This window comes from Sorex araneus, chromosome 11 (assembly GCF_027595985.1).
Source record: "Sorex araneus isolate mSorAra2 chromosome 11, mSorAra2.pri, whole genome shotgun sequence".
Lineage (NCBI taxonomy): Eukaryota > Metazoa > Chordata > Mammalia > Eulipotyphla > Soricidae > Sorex > Sorex araneus.
In genome coordinates this window covers 58,221,848-58,240,477 of record NC_073312.1, presented here as the reverse complement: position 1 = coordinate 58,240,477, position 18,630 = coordinate 58,221,848, and positions in this window count along the sequence as shown.

Genomic DNA, 18,630 nt, shown 5'->3' with positions numbered 1-18,630 from the left:
AAATTGAAGCTTTTTAAAAATCAAATTAACATATTATTCTGTCAAAAGTGATTTATTGCTACCTTACTAGTGAGTTTCCTTGGTTCATTTTAATATTGTCAGAGAAAGACCAATTTTCTAACAATAAAAATCACAACTAATTTAGTCTTTTCTAACACTTTCTTCCATACATATGTCCCAGTTTCTAGAAAGAAGTAAATGAGATTTTATAAACTTTTCCTATTGAGAAGGGAGGAATTTGTAATGCTACTACTGTGGACCAAAGTTCACTTTATTCATATTATAAAAGTAGAAGAAAATGCTATTATGTATTTCCCCTTTTTGTTTGTCCTCTTTAATTTAAGCAAAAAGATATCTTAAAAACCGGAGGCACTGAAGATCACATATATAGGGCTTATATATGAAAGTGCATATGTGTGTGTGAGTGTGCATATGTGTCAGTGTTTTGAGTGTACGCTGTGTGTGCTCTATTCTGTTCATGACATTTATCCTCATAGTTCTACCACCAAAGAACCCAAGAGATATATTCACCTTCTAAATTAATTAGTCATCTACAATTCATTGAAATGTACAAAGTACTTTGGAAGTATTTTTTTAAGTATTACCCTCGTATAAATCTAATTATCTTTATCTTTAAATAATGTACTGTGACAGGTTTCAATTCCTTAGGAATTGAAATTCCTAAGGAATAGAAACCAGAATTTATTTCCATAAGGGAATCAGCTACTCAGTTTTATTAAAAAACTGATACAATTTCCAAATAATAAGAGGTGTTAGTTGTTAGTTATAGCGATACATATATACATACAGTTTGGGGCCACACCAGGCAGTGCTAGAGGATACTCCAAGCTCTATGCTCAATGCTCAGAGTATGCTACTGATGGTGCTTGGGGGTTGAATTGTTGGCTGCATGCAGGGTTAGTGCCTTTCTCTCCAGTCCTAATAATTTTTTTAGCTAATAATTAAACTTTTGCAATCGAGGAATCAAAAGAGAGCATAGTAACTGTTAGATGATGGTTGTAATGGGTTGGGAGGCAGCTAAAATTGTGAATTACTGCAGAAAATTTTCCAGACTAAATGTGTGGGGATGAGGGATTTGGTGGGACTGGACAAATACAAGTACCTTTAATTCCTGATTAAAACCTGTGTCTGCCATAATGACAGGACATTTTCCACTAAATCTAGTCCACTAGATTGATCACTATAGTCAGCTTGAACTGTTATGAAAAATATCATTGGTTGTGTGGATTAAAAAAAAATCAAACTTTATTTTCTCATTTTTTGATGCTGGTAGTCCAAGATTAAAGTGACAGTAAATTTGATTTCTCATGAGATTTCTCTGATTTCTCCCCTCCCCCCCTCTCTCTATCTATTTATCTATAAATATATATGTATTATATGTGTGTGTAAAAATTAGGATATTTTATCTGTTTATTCATATACACATATGTACAGCCATTTCTACAGATTGCTTCGTGGGCAGGCTTATCTTCAGGAGATAAGGAGATCAGGAACATTGCTGATGTTAGAAATTCGGGAGGTTAAGCTGAAGGAGATACGTTTGATGCCCAAAGAGAACTTACATTGATTTATTGTGCACGAGAGGGCTGGAGCAATAGCACAGCAGGTAGGGCATTTGCCTTGCATCCGGCCCACCTGGGTTAGATTCCTCCGTCCCTCTATGAGAGCCTGGCAAGCTACCAAGAGTATCCCACCCTTGAGGCAGAGCCTGGAAAGCTCCTCGTGGCGTCTTCGATATGCCAAAAACAGTAACAACAAGTCTTACAATGGAGATGTTACTGGTGCCCGCTCAAGCAAATCGATGAACAATGTGAGGACAGTGCTACAGTGCTATTCATATATGCATATATATGAATAAACAGATATCATTACTTCCAGAGCATAGAAAATTGTGTCATTATGAATTTTTCAATGTCTAAATTGTGTTTTAATTTCTCTTTTCTTGGGCTGGAGAGATAGCACAGAGGTTGGGCGTTCGCCTTTTATGCGGCCGACCCGAGTTTGATTCCTCTGCCCCTCTCAGAGAGCCCAGCAAGCTACCGAGACTATTGAGCCCGAGCGGCAGAGCCTGGCAAGCTACCCATGCATATAGTATATGCCAAAAACAGTAACAATAAGTCTCTCAATGAGAAACCTTACTGGTGCCCGCTCGAACAAATCCATGAGCAATGGGATGACAATGATCTCTTTTCTTAGTCTTCTCACTATACCTTCATATTTATTTTTCTTTGGCTGTACACAGATATTTCATTCTTTTACTAAGAAAAGCATGGAAAACACAGACTAGCATCCAAATCACATCTCTCATTTAATCTTAACTATATCTTTAATCCTTAAGATCTCTCTTCCAAAGGAGGTGGCATTGAAAATTAGGGTTGCACCAGAAGTCTGTGTTTTGAGTGAAGGCTGTGTGAGCTCAATTCAGTTCATGACATTTATCCTCATAGTTCTACCACCAAAGTACCCAAGATACGAATTCACCATTTTCTAAACTAATTCATCATTTACAATGCAGTTAAATGTATTAAGTATTTTTAGAAGTATTTTTCTAACTATTACCCTAGTGTCAGTCTAATCATGCCATTTTTTATTTTTAAAAAATGTACCAAGGGCTCAAGTGATAATACAGCAGGTTGGGCATTTGCCTTGCATGTCAGCATCCCATATGGTCCCCTGAGCACTGCTAGGAGTAATTCCTGAATGCAAAGCCAGGAGTGACCCCTGTGCATTGCCGGGTGTGATCCAAGAAGCAAAAAGAAAAAAAAAGTTACTGAGATAGGTCTCCCTGATTTTCTTATCAGAAACTAACTTAATAATCTACTCTTGTTGTGCTAAACTTCTCTAGAGCATTTCTGGCACTCTCGTAGTTTTTGTTTTGTGAGATGATGTTAAATGTGGTATATAAGCATCTAAATGAACACTTGTGTGGTACCATAAAAAGATGAGAAAATATGATTTTTTTTCAAAATCTAAATGTTTTAGTATTGAGTTCCATGTTAATAAGAAAGCCAATTAAAATATTGCTGGTAAGTGGGGCTGGAGAGATAGTACAGCGCTCACCTTGCTTGACCCTGATTCAATCCCTAGTATCCCATATGGTTCCCTGAGCACCTCCAAGAGTGCAGAGCCAAGACTATACCCTGGGTGCCACTGGGCATGATCACCAAAACTGAACAAAAAATGCTGGTAAAAATAAACTATGATAAAATATTTCTATAGATGATAGTAGTTATTCTTGGGCCCAGAAATTTTATACATGATGGAATTTTGTCACACTTAAAAAATTATAAAAGTAAACATATGCAAAGCTATTCATTTCAGCAATAATTTTGTCAATATTCTTGAGCAATTAAATGCTCATTAAGCAAATACTTGTTATGTCAACTCTGCTACATGAGCACCATAAAGAATCATGCAGAAATGAGAAGTTTTAACACAGTGTCATGATCTCTAGAATATATTAACAAGTGTAGAAAATTTCAGGAAAATGTATATAGTATGTGTTACATATTAAGTGAAAAATATGAATATGCATGTATATATCTATTTTCTTGAAAATGTAAGAAAAGTTTTGAATATTTTTTTATTGTTAGGTAGAAGAATGGACGAGACTAGAAGAGAGCAGTTAATTCTTTTCTGAATATATCCATGTAATTTTTAGCTTTGATTTTGAAATAGGTTAAATTAAAATTCTATAATTCTAAATTTATCTGGTTTTATTGGTATTAGGTTTTGATGTTTGTATAGTTCTAGTTAGACTTATCATAAGTTCTTTGCTTCAAGCAAAGAATATATATAGTTATTTTCTCACATAACTAATTAATCATAAAGCATATTTTTCTATGAAAGATAAAATAATTATTTAATAGCTTCTTGTTGTAGGGCTGTTTTGACTGATGCATACTTCCATTTTCATTTTACAAAAATCCATTAATAAAGTAATTGAAATATGAAATAACAAATTAAACTTAGATTGAATATTTACTAGAAAATGGTAACATCAATTAGCTAGTTGGTGAGGTTGGTTTTCCTCTTATTTTAACCGAAATTTCACCAAACTTTGGGAGGGAACAAAAAATTAAGAGTGATTGAGGCCAGAGAGATTTTACAGTAGGTAAGTGATTTGCCTCGCAAGCAGTTGTTCTGGGATCAATGATCAATCCCCAGCACCCCATTGTGGTTCTTGTGCTCTGCTAAGAGAGATCTCTAAGTGTTGAGCTATCCCTGAGCACAGCTGGGTATAGACCTTTCCAAAAATAATTAACAGTTACCTCCAGAGCATTTATTTTCTATCTTTAGATAATTTAGACAGGGCAGATTATTTAAAAAAATTAAATATATTTTATTTTCATAAAGTAGTGCAAGGAAAATAACCTACCCTCTATTATCACTCTGACCCCTGTGCAGAAAAATTGATGAAAATATGCTTTTATGACTGAAGCGATGGCACAGCAGGTAGGGCGTTTGCTTTCATGTGGCTGACCCAGGTTTGATTCCTCCATCCCTCTCGGAGAGCTACCGAGAGTATCCCACCCACACGGGAGAGCCTGGCAAGCTACCCATGGTGTATTCGATATGCCAAAAACAGTAACACAAGTCTCACAATGGAGACGTTACTGGTGCCCACTCAAGCAAATAGATGAACAATAGGATGACAGTGCTACAGTGCTACAGTTCACATAGTTCATTACAGGTAATATTTATTCAAATACCAATCCCACCACTGAGCACCTTCCCTCCACAATAAGAATTGTGAATAAGTGTGTGTAGGTTGTTATATTTCATTCTGGAGGCATTTAAGCCCAAATATAAGAGAATACAAGCATGATAAAACCGAACAAATGTGTGCTGCTTTTGGTACATAAGTGGGCTAGAGTATAAGAGATCACACAGCTGCAAATGAGGTCATGTGCTCCAGTAGATTATGTGTCGCTCTCTTCTGGGAGGTTTAGTCTCTGGATCTTGGCCGTTGATAGATTACGTGGTGCTGGGGCAGTTTTTTGTTCTGACTGCCAGGCAAAACTGGTGACCTTGGTAGAGGAGGCCCAGTTTCCATCCGAGCACGCTTGGAGATCTCAGTCACGGGTCCCGCATACCTGCATACCTACTTTTCTGTAGGTTCCCTCTTGGCTGAGGCTTGTCTGAGCATGTGGAGAGTGGCCTTGAGCATGGCAGTGGTTGGGTTCTGGAGAGTTTCTGCTGCCAGGGTTCTGGTTGGGGCAGGCAGGGGGACTCAACCCACCCCACTGTGAGTACACTGGTGAAGACAGACTGGCACAGGATCAAGACATTCTGCATTGCTCTTTTCCGGGAGCTTTAGTTATTCTTTAATATCATCTTTACTAAATTTATCATGTGATGTTAAATGTTGCAAACAAAAAATGAATCATGTAACCTTCTTTTCTGGGGGGCACATATCTGACAGTGCTAAGGGCTTATTGTTGCTTCTAAACTCAAGGATCACATCTTGCAGGCTCAGGGGACCATATTGTATGCCAGGGATCAAACCTGCTTTGATCATGTGCAATGCAAATGCCCTACCCACTCTACTATTGCTCTGCCCCCCCCCCAGTATCATGTACTTCTTATTTACTAAAAAATAAATGATTATGGAATTTCTGATGATTATGTTTCATGAAATTGGTGGCTAGAAATCCCTCTATTTTTTCCCTTTCCTTTCTTTGCATTTGTTAGTGGAAATATGATTAAAAATGATGTTTTATTTTATTTTATTTTTTTAAATGATGTTTTAATATGAGACTAACACCCAAGGACAGTAGAGACAAGGGCCAGGAAAATTGCTCCATGGTTGGAAATCTGCCTCATGTGCTGGGAGAGAAGGTAGCTGGGATAGTAAAGGGACCACTAAGTTAAAGATGGTTGGGGGGATCGTTTTGGATGGGAGATGTGTGCTGAATGTAGACAAAGGACCAAAAACGATGGTCTCTCAGTATCTGTATTGCAAACTATAATACCCCCAAATAGAGAGAGAGTAAGAGGGAGATTGCCTGCCATAGAGGCAGGGGGAGGTGTGGGATGAGGTGGGGGAGGGATACTGAGGACATGGTTCGTGGAAATGTACACTGGTGGAGGGATGGGTGCTAGAATACTGTATGACTGAAATCCAATCATGAAAAGCTTTGTAAAATGAATAAATAAACAGATAAAAATGATAATTCCTGAGCTAAAAGTCAGGAGTATGCCCTGAGCACAGCTATGTATGGCCTCCAAATAGAAAAACAACACAAAAAACTTGTTATTGGAAGCCAAACTTGAAAGCGTCTTTTGTCAAATAGGATTTGACAATGTGATCATTAGTTTAGAATTTATCTAGCATGAATAAATGCACAAGCCCATAATGAATCAGAAATATCTTTGGATCATGCTAGAAAACCAGTGAACTCATTGATTTCTATGGATTATTAATGTACATTTAACAAAGATGGTATTTAAATTATAGAATGCACAATGTGATAATTTGATATATTTATACACTTTACATGATTGCTATAATTGCACAGTTATCCATTCATTACCGTTCAATTTTTTGTTTTGAAGAATAATATCAATTTTTAAATTTTCCCATTACTAATTTACAGTATAAAATTTCCAGGGTTTAGTTTCACACTTCTTTATGTTTATAATTGTCGCTATTTTCACTCTCAAGACTAGTGCCTTCCAAACACAAAAATAGATTCTTTTGTGCTTTTTCTTGGTATCTTAGACTTACTTTAAAGGACTCACTCAGGTTCTAAGCACTGAGCACACCCCAAAATGCTGCGTACACATTCTTCTCTAGTGCTCATGGGACATTTTCCAAAACAGAGCACATACCAGGTCACAAATCATATGTCATCAAATTAAGAAGCTATAAATCAAATCAACCGGGGTGGAGAGACAGTAAGGTAGATAAGGGATCTTGTCTTGTTTGAAGCCAACCAGGGTTTGATCTCAGGCAAAACCTATGGTTCCCGAACACATAAGGAGTGATGCCCAAAAGCAGAGCAAGGAATAAACCCTGAGCACTTGGTGTAGCACCTAAACCAAAATAAGTGAATAAATAAATCATCAATTCAACTTTCGAGCCACAAGGCTTTGAAAATTTAAATTAATCAGAAACAGAAAGGGGGGGAAAATCAGGACACTTGAAGAATACTTTTTTTGTAGTACATTATTGGTAGTGTATTAGTCATTTTATTATTAAAATATACACATTATATACTAAATTAGAGTACCTTGATTTGCAAAGTTGTTCATTATAGAGGTTTAGGCATACAATAATCTAACAGTACTAATACATCATAATTTACAATAATTGCCTACAGAAACTTTCTCTGCACTTACTCTGGGTTTGCTTCTTTCGTTTTCCTGTAGGTGGCATTGTGACTTTAACATTGGCATTCTGTTTCTGTGTCACTGACTTGGAATGGGGAGGGTGATGGTGATAAGAGGGGAAACCTCACTGATACCTTTTTTTTATTTATTTTTTTGCTTTTGGGTCACACCTGGCAATGCACAGGGGTTACTCCTGGCTCATACACTCAGGAATTACTCCTGGCAATGCTCAGGGGACCATATGGGATGCTGGGAATCAAACCCGGGTTTGCTGCATGCAAGGCAATGCCCTACCCGCTGTGCTATCGCTCCAGCCCCCCTCACTGATACCTTATTGTATGCCAGTAAGAAGTAGGAGGGAAACCATCCGAAGGGAGTATTCCACGTTGTCACTCTGATTCTGAGGCAGTATTCCACGTTGTCACTCTGATTCTGAGGCAATTTCTATCTTTCATTCCTTGCAACAGTCTGCATTTTCAGTTCCCATGTCTGAGCTGCAGCCTCATGGTTGTCCTCTGATGGAGGAGAGCAGATATTTTATATATATGTATATATATATATATATATATATATATATAAACCCAGAGGACTATTTTCTGTATTCAGTATTTAATTGTGTCACAGTTTGGTTACTGCCAGTAGCATTCGTTTCTTTTCATCTGACGGGTGGGATATTAGTGGGAGAGAAGTAATCTATGAGTGGAATGAGCTGTATGTGCTTCAAAATAATCAAGGGAGTAGAGAGAATACTTTGCTTGAAGATATAAATGAAACATTACTGACTGTATTGATAATTGTGGAAATTAAATGAAACACATTTTTTTTTTTTTTGCTTTTTGGATAACACCCGGCAATGCACAGATGTTACTCCTGGCTCTTCACTCAGGAATTACTCCTGGCGGTGCTCAGGGGACCATATGGGATGCTGGAATTCGAACCCGGGTCAGCCGTGTGCAAGGCAAACGCCCTACCCGTTGTGCTATCGCTCCAGCCCCCCTGAAACACATTTTTATACATTTAAAAATATTTCTGCAGCACCAGAACAATAGTACAGAAGGTAGAACATTTGCTTTGCAGGCAACTGAATTGGATTTGATCCTCTGCACCCCATATGGTTCTCTGAGCACTGAGAGGAGTGATTCCTAAGCACAGAACCAGGGGACACCCCGAGCAAGAACCAGGGGAAAGCCCTAAGCATAGTTAGGTTTGGTTTCTCGCAAAAAAAAACCAACCAACCAAACAAACAAATAGAACAAACAGAAATTTTTCCACTGAAGGCAGGTATTTTCTAATATATTTTCAAGTTTGGGGAGGATTGACATAGAAATATTCCTTATACATTTTAAATATTAGTGTGTGCTTTTATTAGGCACTATATTTAAATAATGATGATCTTAATTTAGAAATAGATGACAAGCCTTAAAAAATAAAATTACGAATTTTATTATCTAATACTACCATTTCTGGGCATAGTCCCAATGTAACCTATAAAATTGATGTCATTTTCTTGTTTCTATCAGTGACTCAGATAATTTATGAAGAACTGGCCATCTTGGTGTCATTCAAAGTCAAGCCAACTAGTTTCAAAAGAATATTCAATAATGAGATAAGTTATGAATCATCAATAAATTTTATTACAATTATATTTGTACCAAAATAACAGAACAGATATATTTCTTTGTAGAATTAATAGTAAATTATTTTGATGCATTAGAAAAATCTTGAAGCTTTTAATTTGAATTTTGTGTACTTTTATAAGTAGACTCTGTTCAATCACATGGAAAAACTTTAAAAATGGAAATGATACGACTCATTGTATAGAATATACCTTACTGTACTTGGAGATCTCTAAGTACTTTTACATACTTTAATTAGACTTGATATTATTCAACATTATATTCATTCAAATACATTATGCAGTCAGTGAAATTCTTAATGTATTTGAGCAGCAATTATTTACTGGGTATCTGATGAATAGTTTATCATCCATTTAGGATTACGTTCTGTATTATGTTTCTTTATGGGAAGTGATTGGATAAGTTAATCTGATAAATTTAGGTTTCAATCTTTGTGCAACTAATCCCATTAAAAGAATGAATAAGGGGACTGGAGTGGTAGTATAGCGTGAAGGGCGTTTGCCTTGCACCTGACCGATGGGGGTTCAATCCTATCCCTGGTATCCCATATGGTCCCCCAAGCACTGCCAGGAGTAATTCCTGAGTGCAGAGCCACTAGTAACCCCTGAGCTTCGCTGGGTGTGACCCAAGAAGCAAAAATAAATAAATAATTAAAAATAAAAAAATAAAATGAACCATGTGATTTTAAATTTGTTTTATTGCCCGAAAATTTGATGGTAGATTTTACTAAATTCCAGAAATAATAAGATTATATATCTAACTGTCCAAATACTATTCTTAAAATTACAGGCAATCTCAGCTACATGGTAATCTTGGATTATTTGTAAAATAAGAAAGAGGCAAGGCTAGAGAGAAAGAATGAAGATGAACCAACCGTTTTGCTCCTCAGCACCTTGTATCATCCCTTAACCACCACCAGAGTGATCTCTGGACACATGGCATGTAGCCCAAACTGAAACAACAGAAACATCAAACAGACAGAACTTCTCCAGGGAGAGTTAATTCAGTTGCATACACCTCCAGTTAGATACATATAATACCCACAAAGCTCCCTTCTCTACTCTATGGAGGACGTATCCAAGATTAATATAAGCTCACTGGCTGAAAGAGCTTTTTGATGTATATGGATTAAATAATTTTCTAAAGCATTACAAAGCCATTCATGTTTTTTTAAAAAAAGTATTCTAATTTTTTTAAAAAAGTATATGCTGCGTTAATATAACAATTGAGATATGCATTTCCTGTGGCTTTTATTAATCATTGAATGTGAAAGACTGTTTAAGTTTAATTCACCAAAAATTGTTTCAGAGACATTAACCAAATGCACTGCATTTTAAAATTTTTATTCTTCTAGGCAATGAACTTGTGGCCAGCACAAAATAAGATGAAAGACAGAGCTATAGAGTATTGCTGAGGTAAGGATTACATACTTGTAATTCACACAGATGATATTTTTCTCTCACAATTAAAAGTTACCATTTTTTAAATTAACCATATAGTTTTAACTAGTATGGGCTAAGCTCAAATTCACAGAAATGTGTAATAGGGAGTTGACAACATAGTTAAAAAAATTGAGTAAATCTTACTTTGATTTGCACTACTACTATATAATAAGTTAATGATACAAGTCTCTCTCATTGCATTTTTGCCTATTCTTTAGATAACAAAAAAGTTATTTTTGAAGAAAGGGCTTTAGTTGCTCTTTTTTTAAAAAGGTATATGCCTAATATCAATGTTTGGAAACATAACTAGGATTAAGATTCTGGATGCCTCTTTCTATATACTGGGAATACTAGGCTAATTACCATTTCCTTGAGCTGTGCTAAGGACTGCAATACAGTATTTTGAGAACACTTGTGCAGCCTGACTGATTATAGGCTCATCCTGTTTCTACAAAAAAATGCCCCCTCCCCCCATTGTGAAAAAATCTCATGTTGTGATCCTAAAAAACGAACATTCTGTTACTTGAGCATGAGGAAAAGAAATACTTTATCCAGAAAACATGCAGCCCCAACAAAACCCATCAACAGCACCCTATCTACTTTCAAGATTATTTAACTAAGAGTCCCAACCTGTGATGCAGACTACTCTTTCTTCAGCCTTGTCTAGTTGTCTCTCTTGGTGTGTTCACTAAATAGTTTCCTCTACTTAAGACTCTGGTAAATTCTTTTTATTACTGTGGCACTGTCCAACCTACTTTATTTGGTGACACATATGAAAACTTCTCTCCTTTTTCCAATTTCTGTCCTCTTGTACAGCAAATGAAACAATTATGGAACACTGGGTTACCTTCTTGTGGGGTTTTCTTGCTGCTGATCAGAGTACAATAGAGCGCAGACTTCCTTGAGATTTGACATGTCCGTGCTGTGCGGAACACTGAGCTGAGGCAGCATGCTAACCCACATTAGTTGTTTGCTGCTCCACAATCCCTGCTTTTACTTTTCTCTGGTGTTTTCACTGGATGGATCTCCTGAGAGAACGAGCACTGACAAATAGGTGAATGAACCAGGCTCAGCACTTGTGGTACCTAAGAAGTAAGTCAGTTCTAGGACTTAGGTGTCATAGGGGTTTTCTGATCTTGTGTTGACTTCTCAAAAGCTCTGATTGCCTCTGATAATGGTTGGTAACAATCCAGACTCGATGTTTGGTTCTGATTGTGTCATGGTCTAATTTTCAGTTATTCCCATTCTCATTTCTGACAACACGGGGCACACTGATTTCATTTTCCAACACCCAATATTTCCCTGGGATGTCCTCTTAACAACTGTACTAAACTTGACCCCCAAACTCTCAAGATAAAGTTCCTCTTCTTCATGGTCTCATGGTCCCAGTATAAACCTGGGGAGCAGAAGGCTTGGCACCTTGATGGTTACGTTACCAGTACTCTGGTTTTCAACTCAGTCTTTATTGCTGACTAGTAGGAAAGTGGTGCAGAGTATAGTGTGTTCAAGCCTTTGTGGATAAGTATGGTCATAAATCTTACACTCAGAAACTTAGGTGGACAGTCAAGACAAAATGAGAACAGAGTCACTTTGAAATATAAACTTCTAGAAAAATTTCTTGACTGTTAATATTCATTGAGAATGAAGGATTGAGTGGAGAATGAAGAAAATATATGTATGTATATGACAAATGTGTGAGAAGAACTACAAAGATAACTTTTTTGTTCGTCTGTTTGTTCCTGGAACAACCTGGTGATGCTCAGGACTGATTTCTTGCTATGTGCTCTGGGATCACTCCCAGTGGGGTCAGGGGACCTTACCGGGCGCTGAGGATCAAATCATGGTTAGCTGCATACAAGGCAAATGCCCTACACACTGTAGATCTATTTAGGCCCCTAAGAACTTTAATTTTAATTTTATTTTATTTAATAAAGAAGAATAAAGAATAAAAGTTTTGAAGAAATAAAGAGAAAAGTAATTGTATCTTAATAAAATAGTTTAAGAAGGTTTCTCACCTGATTCTTTATTAATAGCTAATCAATTCCATAATTAGAGCCATGTGAATGTGTGTGGATCTGTCTGTTTGTTGCAGGTAATGCCTCCTCAGAATATTGTTATCTAGTAGTCTTTAATATACTGCCCCCAGGTATAAACTGGAGTAGTTCAGAATAGAGAAAGAGAAAGGAATTCTATTTGGTGTCATTTCCATTTTTATTTATTATTTATTTATTTTGGCTGTTTGGGTCATTACCCATCGATGCACAGGGGTTACTCCTGGCTCACACACTCAGGAATTACTCCTGATGGTGCTTAGGGGACCATATGGGATGCTGGGAATTGAACCCGGGTTGGCTGTGTGCAATGCAAATGCACAACCCTCTGTGTTATCGCTCCAGCCCCATCCATTTTTATTTAGATAACTTAGTCATTATGTAGAAAAAAATGGCTTCTCTGCTAGCCCTGTGTCTCTGATAAGAGTCAATCATCTGGTGTAAAGAAAAGGGATCAAAATCAGCAAAATCTACATATATAGTGACTCATATTTTTTTTTGCAAAATAAATAAATGATAAACTTCCTACCGAACTCAGTGGATTCACCTTTTAATGAGTGCCTGGCCAAAAAGACAACCACATCTAAGATAAGAAAAGAGACATTTATTACTCATCGGAAAGTCAGCAGTAGAACCAGTACTATACAGCACTGCATCTCCAAAGTTGCAGGTCAGGGAGCATATAGGGACTTCAGGGCCGTGTGTGTGTGAAATACAGTGATGGAGTACTTTGTTCCTTGCATGGTGGTGTTTGTTCTGCAGCTGCATGAGGTTCAGACCCAACTGCTGCTTGTTCAGAAAACAGCTTTAAGCTCCTTTCTGAGCAGAGATGGTATCGAGTTACTGAAGATCAGCTCTTTGGGGTTGGGCACTGGCTTTGGAAATAGGATTGGATCATTAGCAAAAAAACACCTGGCAGGAGCCTGTGGTTCTGGAAGACGATTTCTTTCAGTAAGAATAACTGTACAGACAAATTATTCTACAACTTCAGGGACAGAGTAGCAATGGCAGGCCGAAGGCTTCACGACAGCTGGTAACGGCAGCTGGATAGCAAGTATTCCTAAAGGATAATAACAAGGCGATGCCATAGGTATATTTCTCAGAGAGCCATAATTTCATATGACTTCTTCAAGGTCCGTACTCTGTCATAAAAAATGTGCAAATTTAGCTAAATCATAGAAAATCTTCAAGAATTTCTTCAAGATATATGTCTAGTGATTTGTCTTATTAACACTAACACTAAGGAAATAATATTTTCAGCAAAAAGTAGAATGTTGGGCACATTTTAAAAATCAGTTTTGTGCTATTCAAATATTCAAACACACAAGTGGCATTTGAGCAATTTTAATAAAACTTCTGTGTTGGAAGACAAAATGAAATTTTAAAGTCTATATTAAGATATTGCATATTGGGCTGGAGTGATAGCACAGCAGGTAGGACGTTTGCCTTGCACGTGACTGACCCAGGTTTGATTCCTCCATCCTCTTAGAGAGCCCGGCAAGCAACCGAGAGTATCCTGATCACATGGCAGAGCCTGGCAAGCTAGCCATGGCGTATTCAATATGCCCAAAACAGTAACAAGTCTCACAATGGAGACGTTACTGGTGCCCACTTGAGCAAACTGATGAACAATGGGACAACAGTGCTACAGTGCTACAGTGCTATTTTATCTGAACAATTTTAATTTGTAATCACAGGACTCCTCATATAGAAAATCAATGAAGGGATAGTGTATGGCAATATGATCTAACCTGAAAAAAATTTCACCAGCCATTTATTACAGATGAAATGTGGGTGAAGAGATTTAAAAATTGTGAAAATCAAGAAATATTTTTTCTTTCATATTTCCTCTTAGACCTTACTGATGGGGAACATCCCTGAGAATACTATTATTATTAGCCAAAGGATATTTATTTCAGATTTCTGATGTTGAGAACTTTAAGATAAATTCTTATAAGCCAAAAAGGATTTTGTCAATTTATTGTAAGATGGAAAAGCTATGTTAGGAAAGGAGCAAATGCCTTTTTTACCCCTCATGATGGAAAACTAATCTTCAAACACTCTGCCATAATTGTTGACTAAAAGGAGCCTGGATAAACCTAGAGAAAATGCTTGACATCTTTTTTGAGCTTCTTAAAAGAAAATAGCCGACTTACATATCTTAATGGATTATTATAAACCATAACAACCTTGAATGGGAGTTGGTCTTCTCTAGAATGTTTGCACATTGTATCTCTTGCCCCATTATTCTAACATAATCACTGTCCTCATTTGCTAGGAAATTATGTATTTATCTTCCAGACTTAAGGCTCCAGACCTTATTTTTTTATACTTACTTTTGTACATATCACTAAATATAATTGATAATTGTCCATTTACACGATTGAACTTTGAGTATTGCAGTAGAAAGATTTATTCATTCATTCATTCATTCATTCATTCGCTTTTTCGGTCATACCCAGCAATGCACAAGAGTTACTTCTGGCTCATGCACTCAGGAATTACTCCTGAAAACGGTGCTCTGGGAAACATATGGGATGCTGGGAATTGAACCCGGGTTGAGCATGTGCAAAGCAAATGCCCCACCCACTGTGGGCATTTCTAGTTCAGCCCCCTGAACCAGAAAGATTTAACTCTTTTCACCCATCTGTATTGGTAAGTTGCACTTTTGTGTTCTAGGTGGTACTCAGGAATTACTCCAGCTCTGTGATCAGGTGTTACTCCTAATTGTTCTTGGGATCCATATATGGTGACTTGGATAGAATCCAAATTGACCACTTGAAAGGCAAGTTCTTTACTCTTTGTTCTGTCACTCCAGTCCCAGGAAGTTGCACTTTAAGGCTACAATTATAGCTCCCTTTCTATTCCTTTCTTTGCAATGGAGTTGCAAAATGAGAGGTACAGTCAGGAGAACAAAAGTTACTGCTATTCATCACTTTATTCCTTTGATAGTACTAGAGGCACTGAACAGTAATAACTGTTTTAAATGTAATAGAACTATTATATCTAGAGTACAAATTGGAATTCTTGAAGAATGAAGGGGAGAAAGTATAAACATGCATAATTTGTTTTTTCAAAGTACTGGAAATAACATTGTTGTCATATATCATTAAAAGATATTTTGACTGGAGATTCTGTTTATTATTGCACTTTGGCTGCACATTCACCAGAAAAAAATCTATATTGAATCAAAAACATGCACTTTGTAAAAATATCAAAGAGGAGCACTTACAAATTATACATAGTCACCATTCTTAAACTGTTCACTAGTTTCTTAAAAATTAAAACAGGATTGTTTCTGGTATTTATAAAATAGTACTTAAATTGACTAAAGAATTTGTAAGTTTTTAGGTAGAAGTTATGGAATGGAAAACCATTATAATATGCTTAAATCTTAATATGCAGCCAACCCTGGTTTGATTCACAGCATCCCATACAGTCCCCCGAGCACCGCCAGGAGTAATTCCTGAGTGCAGAGCCAGTATCCCCTGTGCATTTCCAGGTGTGACCCAAAAAGCAAAAAGGAAAAAAAAAGCCAGTTCAATAGGGAATAATCCTAGAAAACTAACACAATTTTTTAAAAATGTATATTTGAGGGGTTTGGTGAAGCACCTGCTGATAAACACTATGTGTAGCTCTGAAAGTACAGCAGTGTAGTAGTAATCTTTTACTTCCACTCTATTCTGTTTGCTTTGACCTTCTACTAGCACTACTTTCCGCCTTTTTAAAAATTGGGGTTGGGGGAGGTGCTTGGTCACACCAAATAGTGCTCAGGGCTTACTCCTGGCTCTCTGCTCAGGGATCAGTTGTTGCAGGGCTTGGAAAGACTGTGTGGTGTGGGAATCAAACCCGAGTCAGCTGCCAGCAAGAAAGCTCCAAACCTACTGTAATATCTCTCCAGCCACTAAAGTATGCATTTGTTTCAACTACAATAAGGAAAAGTTTTCATAAAATAAAATGCAAGAATTATAAGTATGCAGTTTGGGGCCACAGTGATAATTCAGTGGGTAGGAAGCTTGCCTTGCATGCTGAGCACCCAAGTTCAATCCTTGGTGCTGCACATGGTACCTTGAACTCTTCCAGGAGTGATTCTTGTGCACAGTGCCAGGAGTAAGCCCTGAGCACCATGCATATATATATATGTATGCATGTATTGGTTAGGGGTAGCTTCCTAACCAATACATGCATACATATATATATACATATATATATACATATGTTTATATACATATGTATATAATGTGTGTGTGCTCTCACACACAGTTTGGTGAGTTTTGACAAATATTAACATTTATCAAATTATCATCAAAATAAATATATTGGACACTTTTATCTTCCCAAAATATTCCTTAAAGTTATTTAATCAGTACCCTAAACCACTGCCCTAAGTAACTTCTGATCTTCTTTTTATTGCATATATTATTTCTGTCAACTATATAATCTAGCATGTATATAATCAGTCATACTCTGCATGTATATGTATCACTGTATCACTGTCATCCTGTTGTTTGTCAATTTACTCAAGCAAACACTAGTATGGTCTCTATTCCTACCAGACGCGAAATTTTACTAGACTCTCCTTACTCATCTTTCCCAATGATTGGAGGCTCTTTCAGGGTCAGGGGAATGAGACCTATTGTTACTGTTTTTGGCATATTGTATACGCCATGGGTAGTTTGCCAGGCTCAGCCCATGTGGAAGGGATACTCTTGATAGCTTGCTGACAGTATGTATGTGTGTGTATATATATATGTGCATATATATATACATATATATATATATTGCTCTCTATGGGGCTGGAGCAATAACACAGCAGGTAGGGCATTTGCCTTGCATGTGGCCGACCTGCGTTTGATTCCTCCACCCCTCTCGGAGAGCCAGGCAAGCTACTGAGAGTATCCTGCCTGCTCGGCAGAGCCTGGCAAGCTACCTGTATGCCAAAAACAGTAACAAGTCTCAAAATGGAGACGTTACTGGTGCCCGCTTGAGCAAATCTATGAATGGGATGACATTGCTATAGTGCTACTCTCTATAATTTGTTGCCTACTGTCTAAACACTATCAAATATGGTGTGGTAATTATGGAAAATAGGTAGGAAGTGTCTCATAATGTGTCAAAGCGGTCTCGTGGTCTGGAAAGCAGCCAAGAGTGTGGCGATGGTTGGGTAGTGGAGGTAGGCTGCCGGGGTGGGGTCCTTGGGGTAGGGAGGGGTCTCACCTCCCCACACACTTCCCAGGCATCCTGAATGAAAACAACCAGGGGTGGAGTCCCATATGTATAGTATAATTTATTCTATGATTTTTAATAGATATATTCAAATACTTATTTTCTTTTTGTCCACCACATTTTGCAATATTTCATAAGAATCTATCAGGGTCAAATATTATAGTATGTATTCAACAGGGTAGAACTTGTCTAAACCCACCCTAGACATTTTATGTAGTTTTGGTCTAGCAAAAAAGGCCTATTTTTGTCTTAAGCACTTAGTAAATTCATTTCACCCTATTATTTCAGGTAGAATTGAGACATAAATCAATTCTCTCCTTAGATTTTTTTAACCAGTTGAAATATCTGGTAAGCAGCTGATGAAGTGGAATAGAAATTGAAATAAATTGTTTATTGTGCAACAACATCTGTTAAAGGGAAGGGAAAGGAAGCAGTTGGGATTAGTTGGGCTGCTTTCCTACTGTAGTTCAGATTTGATAGATTTCTCTCCAGCCCAACAAGGAACTGATTAGCAGAATCCCACATTGTTCAGCCATTCACTTTTGGGCATGGTTAGAAGATCATAACATCCCTTAAGTTTTATTTTATTTTTTTTTAATTTTTATTTTATTGAATGACCGTGAAAAAAATAAAAAGCTTTCAGGTTTAAGTCTCAGTCATATAATGATTAAACCCCCATACCTTCACCAGTGCACATTTTCCACCACCAAGAACCCCAATATACCCCCTACCCCCCACCCCTCACCTAAGTAGCTAATGATCTTCACTTTATTCCCTCTATACTTGGAATGCATTCAATATTTCAATAGAGAACTCATTATTATCTGGAATTTTCCCCCAACAATCAGGCCTACTGAAAAGGCATCATTTAATAATTTCTTTTCATTGCTGAGAATGAAGACTCTATGAGCTCTTCAT